We start from the raw sequence: 13440 nt of genomic DNA on the forward strand, positions 1-13440 counted from the left end.
AATTCTTGAGAAAGAATTAAGATAAGATTTTATCCCAACCCCTCTGGAAGAGATTGGAGCAAGGGGCTGCCACACTGGAGCAGTTGATGTGGTGGGTTAAGTGCCTTGCTCAAGGGCACAACAGGAGGCAATGACATTGATACAAGTAACCTTCCGGTTGCCAGCTCACTTCCCACCAGATTTTTACTGTCAGACCCAGGACTCAAACTTGCAACTCTCAAGTTGCTGGCTCACCTCTCTAGTCTAATCGCTAGGCTACATGCCTCCCTAAAACAAATAAAACCTCTTGAGTACAGTTGTTAAGAGTCATTTCAAGGGCTGGGCCAGCCTGCAGTTTCTGTTTTGAGAGTTACTAGCTCCTCTGAACAGTCACTATTGTGGGCTAATTTCCCTCTTTGTGTCAGTAACTAGAGCCAGTCAAATGGAATAATAAATTACATCTGAAATCTCAAGAAAACCATTTACACTAAACTATTCCAGACGGCTATGCGTTGACCATGTGCACCTCTATAAACAAGGTGAGGTGAGGATATGGTGTGCGGCCCATTAAAAACCCCTGACAATAGTATTTAAGTCATCTGGGTGTGTTGCCAGAGCAGCTGTTGCCAAAGAGATTTGATCTAGGGCTGCTCCAATGATAAAGCAGAATATGTGCTGTCATGACAATGGCACAGCATCATAGGAGACTTAGACAAGACAACAATATGTCACCCTTCTCGTATGAACACAGTATGGCGTCACAAAGGCATGGTTGTTCGCATGGTGATTGACTTTCATGTTAAGGTCATATAGGGTTAGATTAAGCTTAGTTCAGGACTAAAAATACATTCTTAAAAGAGATTTCCCTTTTTTTGTGGCTGGGAAACAAGCACATAAGGTTCAGCTTCATTCAGAAAAGTGTCAAATAATACTAAGGTGAACATAATCTGTTTATTAATAGTGTGATCCCACGGTTGAGAGAATGCCACTTCACTTTCCTACCATTAGTATACTGTGTTGTAGACATTAGAAATGTCAGTGGATTTCCATTGAGGTCACACATTCTGACCCCTAAATAGTGGGTCCAAAGTCTGGGGTCATGGGTAGGTTATTCATGTGTTTGTTAGGAAGAAATTGTAACAACAATGACAGAATGACTGAATGTGTAACTAGGTAGACAACGTGATTGAGCTATGAAGCAAAGTCCATCCAGAGTTAAAATGTGACAACCTCAGATAAATATATATTTTACTTTACCATGTCATAACACAATCATGTACAAGCTTGTATATGAGAGTTTGCTTATTCCATTCAAAATTCAATGGAATTACCTACACACACTAAGAAAATAGTTTTTTTTAAGGTTCTTTGGGAAAGGTGATGGTTCTATGAGGAACCATAATGACCCAAAGAACATTGAGCTATTCAATGGTTCTTTACAGTTCACAAAAGGGTTATTCGCTTTTTTAGTGGTCATTAAAATGTAGGTTACGGCGTATTAAACATTTTTGGGGTATGGTTTGCTGACAGCTCTTTTTGTGCAACCGTGAGTGAGAGTGTCATTCCAGTGTATGTAATCTGCTGTATTACGCCATTACATTTTATACATGACCAATGCTGTGTCTTGTGAAAGACTCATGTAAGGCCTTGTGTCAACTGAGAACGGTTGGCTAACTCAGTGGTTCTCAATTCTCTCCTCAGGGACACCAGCCTTTCCAGAGATAGCACACCTGATTCAACATGTCAATTAATTCAAGCCTATTGAAGGGATCATCAGCTAGATTCAGCCATGGGGGCTGTTTTTTTCTGGAGCGGATGGCTAGGGGTCCGGAACATAATTGCAAATCATTTGCAGACTGCAAATTGACCAAAAGAAGCGCAAACAGATATAATATACAGTGGGGGGAAAAACTATTTGATCCCCTGCTGATTTTGTACATTTGCCCACTTACAAAGAAATAATCAGTCTATAATTTTAATGGTAGGTTTATTTGAACAGTGAGAGACAGAATAACAACAACAAAAATCCAGAAAAACGCATGTCAAAAATGTTATAAAATGGTTTGCATTTAATGAGGGAAATAAGTATTTGACCCCTCTGCAAAACATGACTTAGTACTTGGTGGCAAATCCCTTGTTGGCAATCACAGAGGTCAGACGTTTCTTGTAGTTGGCCACCAGGTTTGCACACATCTCAGGAGGGATTTTGTCCCACTCCTCTTTGCAGATCTTCTCCAAGTCATTAAGGTTTCGAGGCTGATGTTTGGCAACTCGAACCTTCAGCTCCCTCCACAGATTTTCTATGGGATTAAGGTCTGGAGACTGGCTAGGCCACTCCAGGACCATAATGTTCTTCTTCTTGAGCCACTCCTTTATTGCCTTGGTCGTGTGTTTTGGGTCATTGTCATGGTGGAATACACATCCGCGACCCATTTTCAATGCCCTGGCTGAGGGAAGGAGGTTCTCACCCAAGATTTGATGGTACATGGCCCCGTCCATCGTCCCTTTGATGCAATGAAGTTGTCCTGTCCCCTTAGCAGAAAAACACCCCCAAAGCATAATGTTTCCACCTCCATGTTTGATGGTGGAGATGGTGTTCTTGGGGTTATAGGCAGCATTCCTCCTCCTCCAAACACGGCAAGTTGAGTTGATGTCAAAGAGCTCCATTTTGGTCTCATCTGACCACAACACTTTCACCAGTTGTCCTCTGAGTCATTCAGATGTTCATTGGCAAACTTCAGACGGGCATGTATATGTATTCTTGAGCAGGGGGACCTTGCGGGCGCTGCAGGATTTCAGTCCTTCACGGCGTAGTGTGTTACCAATTGTTTTCTTGGTGACTATGGTCCCAGCTGCCTTGAGATCATTGACAAGATCCTCCCGTGTAGTTCTGGGCTGATTCCTCACCATTCTCATGATCATTGCAACTCCACGAGGTGAGATCTTGCATGGAGCCCCAGGCCGAGGGAGATTGACAGTTCTTTTGTGTTTCTTCCATTTGCGAATAATCACACTAAATGTTGTCACCTTCTCACCAAGCTGCTTGGCGATGGTCTTGTAGCCCATTCCAGCCTTGTGTAGGTCTACAATCTTGTCCCTGACATCCTTGGAAAGCTCTTTGGTCTTGGCCATGGTGGGGAGTTTGGAATCTGATTGATTGCTTCTGTGGACAGGTGTCTTTTTTACAGGTAACAAGCTGCGGTTAGGAGCACTCCCTTTAAGAGTGTGCTCCTAATCTCAGCTCGTTACCTGTATAAAAGACACCTGGGAGCCAGAAATCTTTCTGATTGAGAGGGGGTCAAATACTTATTTCCCTCAATAAAATGCAAATCAATTTATAACATTTTTGACATGCGTTTTTCTGGATATTTTTGTTGTTATTCTGTCTCTCACTGTTCAAATAAACCTACCATTGAAATTATAGACTGATCCTTTCTTTGTCAGTGGGCAAACGTACAAAATCAGCAGGGGATCAAATACTTTTTTCCCCCCACTGTATGACGGCAGGTAACCTAGTGGTTAAGAACGTTGGGCCACTGGTCACTGGTTCAAATCCCCGAGCTGACTAGGTGAAAAATCTGTCGGTGTGCTCTTGAGCAAGGAACATTACCCTAGTCGCTCTGGATAAGAGCATTTGCTAAACCATAATCACTCCTATTCTTCCATGACAGACTGACCAGGTGAAAGCTATGATCCCTTATTGATATCACTTCCTATATCCACTTCAATCAGTGTAGATGAAGGGGAGGAGACAGGTTAAAGAAGGATTTTTAAGCCTTGAGACAATTGAGGCATGGATTGTGTGTGTGCCAGTCAGAGGGTGAATGGGCAAGACAAAAGATTTAAGTGCCTTTGAACGAGGGATGGTAGTAGGTGCCAGACGCACCCGTATGTGTCAAGAACTGTAACGCTGCTGGGTTTTTCATGCTCAACAGTTTCCTGTATGTACCAAAAATGGTTCACCACCCAAATGACATCCAGCCAACTTGACACAACTGTGAGAAGCATTGGAGTCAACATGGGCCAGCTTGTAGAGTCCATGCCCTGACAAATTGAGGCTGTTCTAAGGGCACGTCTCTCTATTATGCGTGGGAATACTTTGGAACATAAAAAATTAACCATAAAAAGGGCTCTATATAGCCCCAAAAGGGGTTGTAACCATAGAATAACCTTTTTTGGGGTGCTATATAGAACCTTTTTTAATGGTTCTTTATAGAACTGTAGGAAAGGGTTCTTTATAGCACCATTCAGGTTCCATTTAGAACCATATGAGTATGGTTCTTTATAGAACCTTCAAACCAAAAAGGATCCACAATGGTTACAAGACAACTAACCCTTATTTGGCACTATATAGAACCATTTGGTTTTAGTGTGTATTGGATCATGTTTTCTAGTCTTTTCCGTTTACATAATCCCAAGATTACCATACTTCGCACAGATCAATTTATGGTGACATACATTTCCTTTTTCCAGTCCTTTGACTATGGCCACTTGCCTTACAAGTAGTGAAAGAGAAAACGAAGAGGGAAAGAAAGGATAAGGAAAAACGCTGAAGTAGAAGATTAATCGTATCACAAGGTTTCAATAAGGGAATAGCCTTGATCCTTTCTTGATGAATTTTACTGAGTTGGTTGAGCAGGGCAACAGTGTAATCCCTTGTTGGCTGTTCTCCCTGAGTTCTTGCCCCAGAGAGGAGCTAAAAAGCTACAGCAAGATAGCATGATTCTGCTGTTTTTAGTTTCAGCCAATGCACCACACCCAGAGGGTGTTATCTCTGTTCTTTGCTGTAATGAAGATAATGAGAAAGAGAGAGTTAGAAAGAGAGAACGAGAAAGGCCGTAACCAGAACAACAGGCCCAACCCCCACTAATACACCCGCCCAAGCCCTGTCCTGCAGCCTAAAAGGCATGCACCAGATACTCAGCTCACACCTAATGGTCCGAGCCTAAACCACACAAATAACAACACTGGGCACTATGTAACACAAAGCTTTGACTATTTCATCTTGGATTATACAAGATCTGCCTTTGGACTAAAGAGCAGGAACCCAGACTTCACCGAAGAAATCGGGAAATACAGACATTGTCATCCTACAAGAAACATGATATAGAGGAGATGGACCCACTGGTTTCCATCTAGGTTACAGAGAGCTGGTAGTCCCATCCACCAAATGACCTGGTGTGAAACAGGGAAGAGACTCAGGGGGTATGCTAATTTGGTAAAGAGCAGACCTAACCCACTCAATTAAATAATAAAAACAGGAATATTTTACATCTGGTTAGAAATAAATAAGGAAATAATCTCAACAGAGAAAAATGTCCTATTGTGTGCTACCTACAGTGCCTTGAGTAAGTATTCACACCCCTTCACTTTTTCCACATTTTGTTGTATTACAGCCTATATTTAAATTGATTAAATTCATTTTACAAATTAATTACAAATGAAAAGCTGAAAGGTTTTGATTCAATAAGTATTCAACCTCTTTGTTATGGCAAGCCTAAATAACTTCAGGAGTAAAAATGTTGCTTAACAAGTCACATAATAAGTTGCATGGACATTCAAACACAGATTCAACCACAAAAACCAGGAAGGTTTTCCAATGCCTCGCAAAGAAGAGCACCTATTGGTAGATGGGTAAAAAAAAAGCATACATTGAATATCCCTTTGAGCATGGTGAAGTTATTAATTACATTTTGGATGGTGTATCAATACACCCAGTCACTACAAAGATTCAGGCGTCCTTCCTAACTCAGTTGCCTGAGAGAAAGGAAACCGATCAGGGATTTCACTATGAGGCCATTTGTGACTTTGAAATAGTTACAGAGTTGAATGGCTGTGTTAGGAGAAAACTGAGGATGGATCAACAACATCGTAGTTACTCCACAATACTAACCTAAATGACAGAGGGAAAGGAAGGAAGCTTGTACAAGATACAAATATTCCAAAACATGCGTCCTGTTTGCAACAAGACACGAAAGTAATACTATAAAACATTTGGCAGAGCAATAAACTTTTGGTCCTGAAGAAAGTGTTGTGTTTGGGGCTAATCCAACCAGTGGATGCTGCTGAGGCATGGCTCATAATAATGGTTGGAACAGAGGAAATTATATGGCATCAAACGCATGGAAACCATGTATTTAATACATTTGATACCATTCTTATTATTCCACTCCAGACATTACCAGAAGCCCGTCCTCCCCAATTAAGGTGCCACCAACGTCCTTTGAATCTAATACAACACATTACCACTCTTAATATTTTCAAGCATAGTGCTGAATGCATCATGTTATAAGCATGCTTGTAATCGTTAAGGACTGAGGAATAGAAATAGAAAAACTAGACACGGACATAGAAATATACTAACATAGAACATATACCAAAACCCCCGAAACACATAAAACAAACACCCCCTGCCACGCCCTGACCAAACTACAATAACAAACAACCTCTTTTACTGGTCAGGACGTGACAGTACCCCCCCCCCACCCCCCAAAGGTGCAGACCCCGGAAGCACCTCACACACAAAAAAATAAACACAAAAAATAAACCCCAAAACCAAAAATAATCCTAAACTAAAGGGAGGGAAGGGAGGGTGGCTGCCGTCACCGACGGCTCCCGTGATACACCCCCCTTCCCCAATCTTCCTCCTATGGAGGTGGCTCAGGCTCTGGCCTTAGTCCCCAACCTAACCTGTCCACCCCCGCTGAAGACCTCGGGCTGAAGCGCGTCGCTGGAGACCTCGGGCTGAAGCGCGTCGCTGGAGACCTCGGGCTGAAGCGCGTTGCTGGAGACCTCGGGCTGAAGCGCGTCGCTGGAGACCTCGGACTGGAGGGTGACTCTGGTTGCGGCGGTTCCGGACTGGAGGGCGACTCTGGCGGTTCCGGACTGGAGGGCGACTCTGGCGGTTCCGGGCCGGAGGGCGACTCTGGTTGCGGCGGTTCCGGGCCGGAGGGCGACTCTGGTTGCGGCGGTTCCGGACAGGAGGGCGACTCTGGTTGCGGCGGTTCCGGACAGGAGGGCGACTCTGGCGGTTCCGGGCCGGAGGGCGACTCTGGCGGTTCCGGGCCGGAGGGCGACTCTGGCGGTTCCGGGCCGGAGGGCGACTCTGGCGGTTCCGGGCCGGAGGGCGACTCTGGCGGTTCCGGGCCGGAGGGCGACTCTGGCGGTTCCGGGCCGGAGGGCGACTCTGGCGGTTCCGGGCCGGAGGGCGACTCTGGCGGTTCCGGACTGTGGGCCTTCTCTGGCGGCTCCGGACTGTGGGCCGTCTCTGGCGGCTCCGGACTGTGGGCCTTCTCTGTCGGCTCCGGACTGTGGGCCGTCTCTGCCGGCTCCGGACTGTGGGCCGTCTCTGCCGGCTCCGGACTGTGGGCCGTCTCTGCCGGCTCCGGACTGTGGGCCGTCTCTGCCGGCTCCGGACTGTGGGCCGTCTCTGCCGGCTCCGGACTGTGGGCCGTCTCTGCCGGCTCCGGACTGTGGGCCGTCTCTGCCGGCTCCGGACTGTGGGCCGTCTCTGCCGTTTCCGGACTGTGGGCCGTCTCTGCCGGCTCCGGACTGTGGGCCGTCTCTGCCGGCTCCGGACTGTGGGCCGTCTCTGCCGGCTCCGGACTGTGGGCCGTCTCTGCCGGTTCCGGACTGTGGGCCGTCTCTGCCGGCTCTGGACTGTGGGCCATCTCTAGACGGGGTACTGTCGCCGGAAGCTCTGCAGCGGTCTAAGGCACTGCATCACAGTGCTTGAGGTGTCTCTACAGACCTGGGTTCAATCCCAGGCTGTGTCACAACCAGCTGTGACTGGGAGTCCCATAGGGCAGCGCACAATTGGTCCAGCGTTATCCGGGTTAGAGGAGGGTTTGGCCGGGGGGGCTTTACTTGGCTCATCTCGCTCTAGAAACTCCTTGTGGCGGGCCAGGCACCTGCAGGCTGACTGTGATCATCAGTTGAACAGTGTTTCCTCTGACACATTGGTGCTAAGCGGGTGGGTGTTAAGAAGTGTTTTTTGTCAGGTCGTGTTTTGGAGGACGCATGACTCAACCTTCGCCTCTATTTGCATTGCCCCCCCTCTCCTCTTTTACACTGCTGTTACTCTCTGTTATCATCTATGCATAGTCACTTTAATAACTCTACCTACATGTACATATTACCTCAACTAACCGGTGCCCCCGCACATTGACTCTGTACTGGTACCCCCACTGTATAGTGTCTCGCTATTGTCGCTATAGCGCTTTAATTACTTGTAACTTTTATTTCTTATCCATATATATTTTTTAAACTGCATAGTTGGTTAGGGGCTCGTAAGTAAGCATACTTGTTGTATTCGGCGCATGTGACTAATAAAATTTGATTTGATGAAACGCTAAAACAGTACAGAAATACACTAAGAAAAAATAACGAACAGCACGTCAGAAATCAGCTCAATGTAATTGAAGAATCCATAGAATCTAACCACTTCTGGGAAAATTGGAACACACTAAACAAACGACAACATGAAATCTTAGAATCAGCTATTAAAGACTACCAGAGCTCACTAGTTTGTACAATTACATTGAATGAAATGCAGGACAAAAAAACACCAAATAATGCATGCAGAGCAGAATTACAACGATTCCCACTAATTATACAAATCCAGAAAAATGTATTAAATTGTACAATCACCTACAAAGAAGCAATTGTCAAACCTTCCTTGACAAATCTCTCACCCACATAGAGGTGAACCTGGAGAAAAGTCCCCTCAGCCAGCTGGTACAGGGACTCTGTTCAGAAACACAAACCGACCCCACATAGCCCCAAGAAAGCAACACAATTAGGCCCAACCAAATCATGAGAAAACAAAAAGAGAATTATTTGAAACCTAGAAAAGACTCAACAAAAAAACTGAGCAAACTGGAATGTTATTTGGCCCTAAACAGAGAGTACACAGTAGCAGAAGACTTGACCACTGTGACTGACCCAAAATTAAAGCTTTGATTATGTACAGACTCAGTGAGCATAGCCTTGCTATTGAGAAAGGCCGCCAAAGGCAGACCTGGCTCTCAGGAGATGACAAACTATGTGTCCATTGGCCACAAATGAGCTGGAAACCAAACTGCATTTCCTAACCTCCAGACAAATGTATGACCATATTAGAGAAACATATTTCCCTCAGATTACACAGAAACACAAATAATTTTAAAACAAATCCAATATTGATAAACTCCCATATCTATTATGTGAAATGACATAGTGTGCCACCACAGCAGCAAGATATGTGACCTGTTGCCACAAGAAAAGGGCAACCAGTGCAACATAAACACCACTGTAAATACAAACAATATTTATGTTTATTTATTTCCCCTTTCATACTTCAACTATTTTCACATTGTTACAACATAGCCAATAATATAACATTTGAAATGTCTATATTATTGTAAAACTTTGGTTTGTGAGTGTAATGTTTACTGATCATTTGTGATTGTTTACTTCCCTTCTTTATTTCCCTTTCGTTTATTTTCTATTCCACTTGCTTTGACAATGTAAACACGTTTCCCATGCCAATAAAGCTCTTTGAATTTAATTTAGAGAAAGAGAAAAGAGAGAAAGAGAAAAAGAGAGAGAGAAGAGAGAGAGAGAGAAAAAGAGTTAGGAGACGACTTGTCTGCTTCCTCAAGAGCTCCCGAGCCACTCCTTTGTCTGTGGTGAAAGGGCAGATCAGGGATGGAGGATAGGAAAGGAGGAGGGAAGGGGGGTTCTCTCTCACCAGGCCCTTTATCTGAAGAAGGACACACCTGGAGTGTGAGCGCACAGGATTTTGCGCTGGAGTTCCGGACCTTGGCCACCGGAGCAGGATGGAACGACAGGGCCCTCATCGACCCCTATCGATGCAGCCTGCGTGAGGACGTCCGACGGGAGTTGGCCTGCAGGGATGCCACCATCACCTTTGACCAACTGGTGGATCTGTCCATCCGGTTGGATAACCTGCTGGTCATCCGTGGACGTCCTGAGGGGACTCTGTCGGTTCCATCTCCCAGCACTCCCGCTCCGGTGCCCATGGAGTTGGGAGGGGCTGCGCGTAGGGAGGCTGGAGGAGGGGCCTTCACGTGCACCATCTGTGGCCGCAGAGGGCACACTGCCGGTCGGTGCCGGGTTGGTCCCTCTGGGAGTCCCTCAGGGCACTCTGGCGTCACCCCAGGTGAGTCTGCAACACCCTCTCCCAGAGTCCTCTGTTGTCCACCTGTTTGTACCTGTTTGTTTCCCTGAGTTCTCCCCGCATTCCCAGCATAAGGCACTCGTCGATTTGATTCGTCGATTTATCGACAGATTGTTAGCTCTTAGTTTAGGGATCCCCATTCTTCCTGTGGATAGACCTTTCCCGGTTCATGCTCTGGATATTCGACGATTAGGGTCCGGACTAATCAGGGAAGTCTCCCTGGCCATGGAGACGCAGGGGGGTCACGCGGAGAGAATCAGTCTCTTTCTCATTGACTCTCCTGCGTTTCCCATGGTACTAGGCCTTCCCTGGTTGGCTCGTCATAACCCCACTTTTTCCTGGCAACAGAGGGCTCTCACGGGGTGGTTGCGAGAGTGCTCGGGGAGGTGTGTAGGGGTTTTCGTTGGTGCTACCACGGTGGGAAATCCAGACCAGGTCTCCGCCGTGCGCATTCCCCCAGAATATGCTGATTTGGCTCTCGCCTTCTGTAAAAAGCGACCAATTACCACCCCATCGACGGGGGGGATTGTGCAATAAATCTCCTGGTAGACGCTGCACTTCCCAGGAGTCACGTGTATCCCCTGTCGCAAGAGGAGACGGTGGCTATGGAGACATATCCCTGCGTCAGGGGTACATTCGGTCCTCCACTTCACCCACCTCCTCGAGTTTCTTTTTGTGAAGAAGAAGGATGGAGGTCTGCGTCCGTGCATTGACTATAGAGGTCTCAATCAAATCACGATGATGAGGTACAGTTACCCGCTACCTCTTATTGCCACGGCGATCGAGTCAATGCACGGGGCGTGCTTCTTCACTAAACTGGATCTCAGGAGTGCGTACAATCTGGTGCGTATCTGGGAGGGAGACAAGTGGAAGACGACGTTTGGACGATTGGTTCAGACGCGCGGAGGAGTCCTGGGAAGTCGCCCATGGTCACCTCCAGCAGGCCGCGCTGTGCCAAAAGACCAGCGCGGACCGTCACCGCAGTGAGGCCCCGGTGTTCGCACCGACCCGAAACCTGCCCCTCCGCCTGCCCTGCCGGAAGCTGGGTCCGTGGTTTGTGGGGCCATTCAAAGTCCTGAGGAGAGTGAACAAGGTATGTTACAGGTTACAACTTCCCCCCGATTACCATATTAACCCCTCGTTCCATGTGTCTCTCCTCAGGCCGGTGGTGGCTGGTCCGCTCCAGGAGTCTGAGGTGCGGGAGGTTCCTCCGCCCCCTCTGGACATCGAGGGGGCCCCGGCGTACTCCGTCCGTTCCATCCTGGAATCGAAGCGTCGGGCGAGGGGCCTTCAGTACCTCGTGGAGTGGGAGGGGTACGGTCCGGAGGAGAGGTGCTGGGTTCCGGTGGCTGATGTATTGGACTCTGAACTGCTGCGTGAGTTCCACCGTCGCCGGCTGGATAGCCCTGCGCTTCGCCCTCCGGGTCATCCCCGAGGCCAGTGTCGACGCACGAGTTTCTGGAGCCGCGCGTCGGGGGGGGGGGGTACTGTCAGCTCCTCTCCTTGTTCGGGCGGCGTTCGGCGGTCGACGTCACCGGCTTTCTAGCCATCGCCGCTCCATTTTTCATGTATCCATTTGTTTTGTCTTGTTCTCTGCACACCTGGTTTTCATTCCCCAATCAATCTACATGTATTTATTCCTCTGTTCCCCATCCTGTCTTTGTGAAAGATTGTTTGTGTGTATTATTGACGCGCCAGACTGGCTTGTTTTTCCATGTTATTTTCATGAAGATGTTTATTGTTAAACATAATTCTTGTGACTGTTTTGCGCATTTTGCACTTTTGCCTAAATAAAGTGTGCACCTGTTCACAAATCTCTGCTCTCCTGCACCTGACTTCGCTACCAGTATGCACACGCATGACAGAAATTACGTAGAAACAACGTTGATTCAACCAGTGTGTGCCCAATGGGACTTATGGCATCAATATGTATCTTAAAATAAATAAACACATTATTTTGAAAGAGTAGCTGTCAAATCATTCGCATACAGGGAGGGACCAGGAAATCTGGTCACAATGCGGACAAAGTGGAAAGATATGAGCCACATTTGAATACAATGTGTAGACACATTTCTGAAAATGTGGGCACAATCAGAATGTGGACAAGATCAGGAAAAAGGATGCATGTTAGCGCCAGGTATATATGTGGCTATACAGAGAGAGGCGAGAGAGAAAAGAGAGAGCGATGCTTTAGTGAGCCTTACAGTAGGTCTACAGTAGCTTTTACTGTTGAAAACTACATTCAAAAATGCTTTGTGTCAAGAATAGTGTATGTGCATGCTGAAAAGTTTTGCGCATGCTGAAAAGTTGTTGCTCTCTGTGTGGTTACATGTGGTTCAAATTAATTGCTTGAAGGTTAGCTCCACACTGAGTACATATTTGCCACAGCACAAATATATAACAGATGGTTGTTATGGTGTCACTGTTTACTATCCATTCTGCTAGAGAGAGAAACCAGATCACATCCCTGGAACCTGATAGGCTACGTATGTTCTAAGGATACATTTTTTGTTAGCCGGGATTCAGGAACATGAACACACAGTCAGGTTTACAGTTAGTTTTGTGTCACACCTATTTAGAGTTCTTAGCACCAAAGATGCAGGATCCCTATTGTTTTTATTATTTGTTTGTAACCAAATAACAAATAGGTATGGTACATAACTGTTATAGGGGGCTTCACACACTTACACAGTGATATATTTGATGTTGATGTGCTTAAACTCTCAAGACTGTAGCTCTCGTTTATATTTGTTAGAGGGTCGTTCCACAAAAATAGTGCCTTTTCTTTGATATTTTAAGTAGAAATTATGCACCAATATTGAATTTTAAAACCCTGTTATATTAAATGAAGTGCCCTTTAATATAGAACACATGGAGAATTCAATAAACTCGATTTTTTTTCTATGAATACAGGCTTGCTAAAGTGCCTATGTCAACCCTTTGTCACTTCTAGGAAGATTTTAACCCACATAATCCCAAAATGTCTCCACGTTTCACCATCATTGTAAAGCCCAAGTTATTTTGTTGCTTTGACAAAGTAATTTCTGAAGATTATTATTTATTTCATGTGATTAGTGATTGACGTCTGTCCCTCATTTTAAGGTCAACCCTGTTAATATGGTGAAACTATTTCTTTTTTTATTCAAAAGAAACATTGAACATCTAATTGTCAAATTGTAGATTAAAAGCAGGTGAGCTGGTTCTACTGTTTTTGGCCATTTTCTGGTGTTTTGTGGTAGAGAACTGAGCAGGTCGAAACAATGAACACAAATTTGTGAAGC

At 45.9% G+C, this 13440-nt stretch overlaps 1 protein-coding gene across 1 annotated transcript in view; it reads right to left on the minus strand.

Moving 5' to 3' along the window:
• The window catches only part of LOC115196123 (claudin-10-like), a 30079-nt gene that overhangs the window by 11841 nt on the left and 4798 nt on the right, over window positions 1-13440 (minus strand). The window lies entirely within an intron of this gene.

Source organism: Salmo trutta, chromosome 6, assembly GCF_901001165.1.
Source record: "Salmo trutta chromosome 6, fSalTru1.1, whole genome shotgun sequence".
In the NCBI taxonomy this organism is placed as follows: domain Eukaryota; kingdom Metazoa; phylum Chordata; class Actinopteri; order Salmoniformes; family Salmonidae; genus Salmo; species Salmo trutta.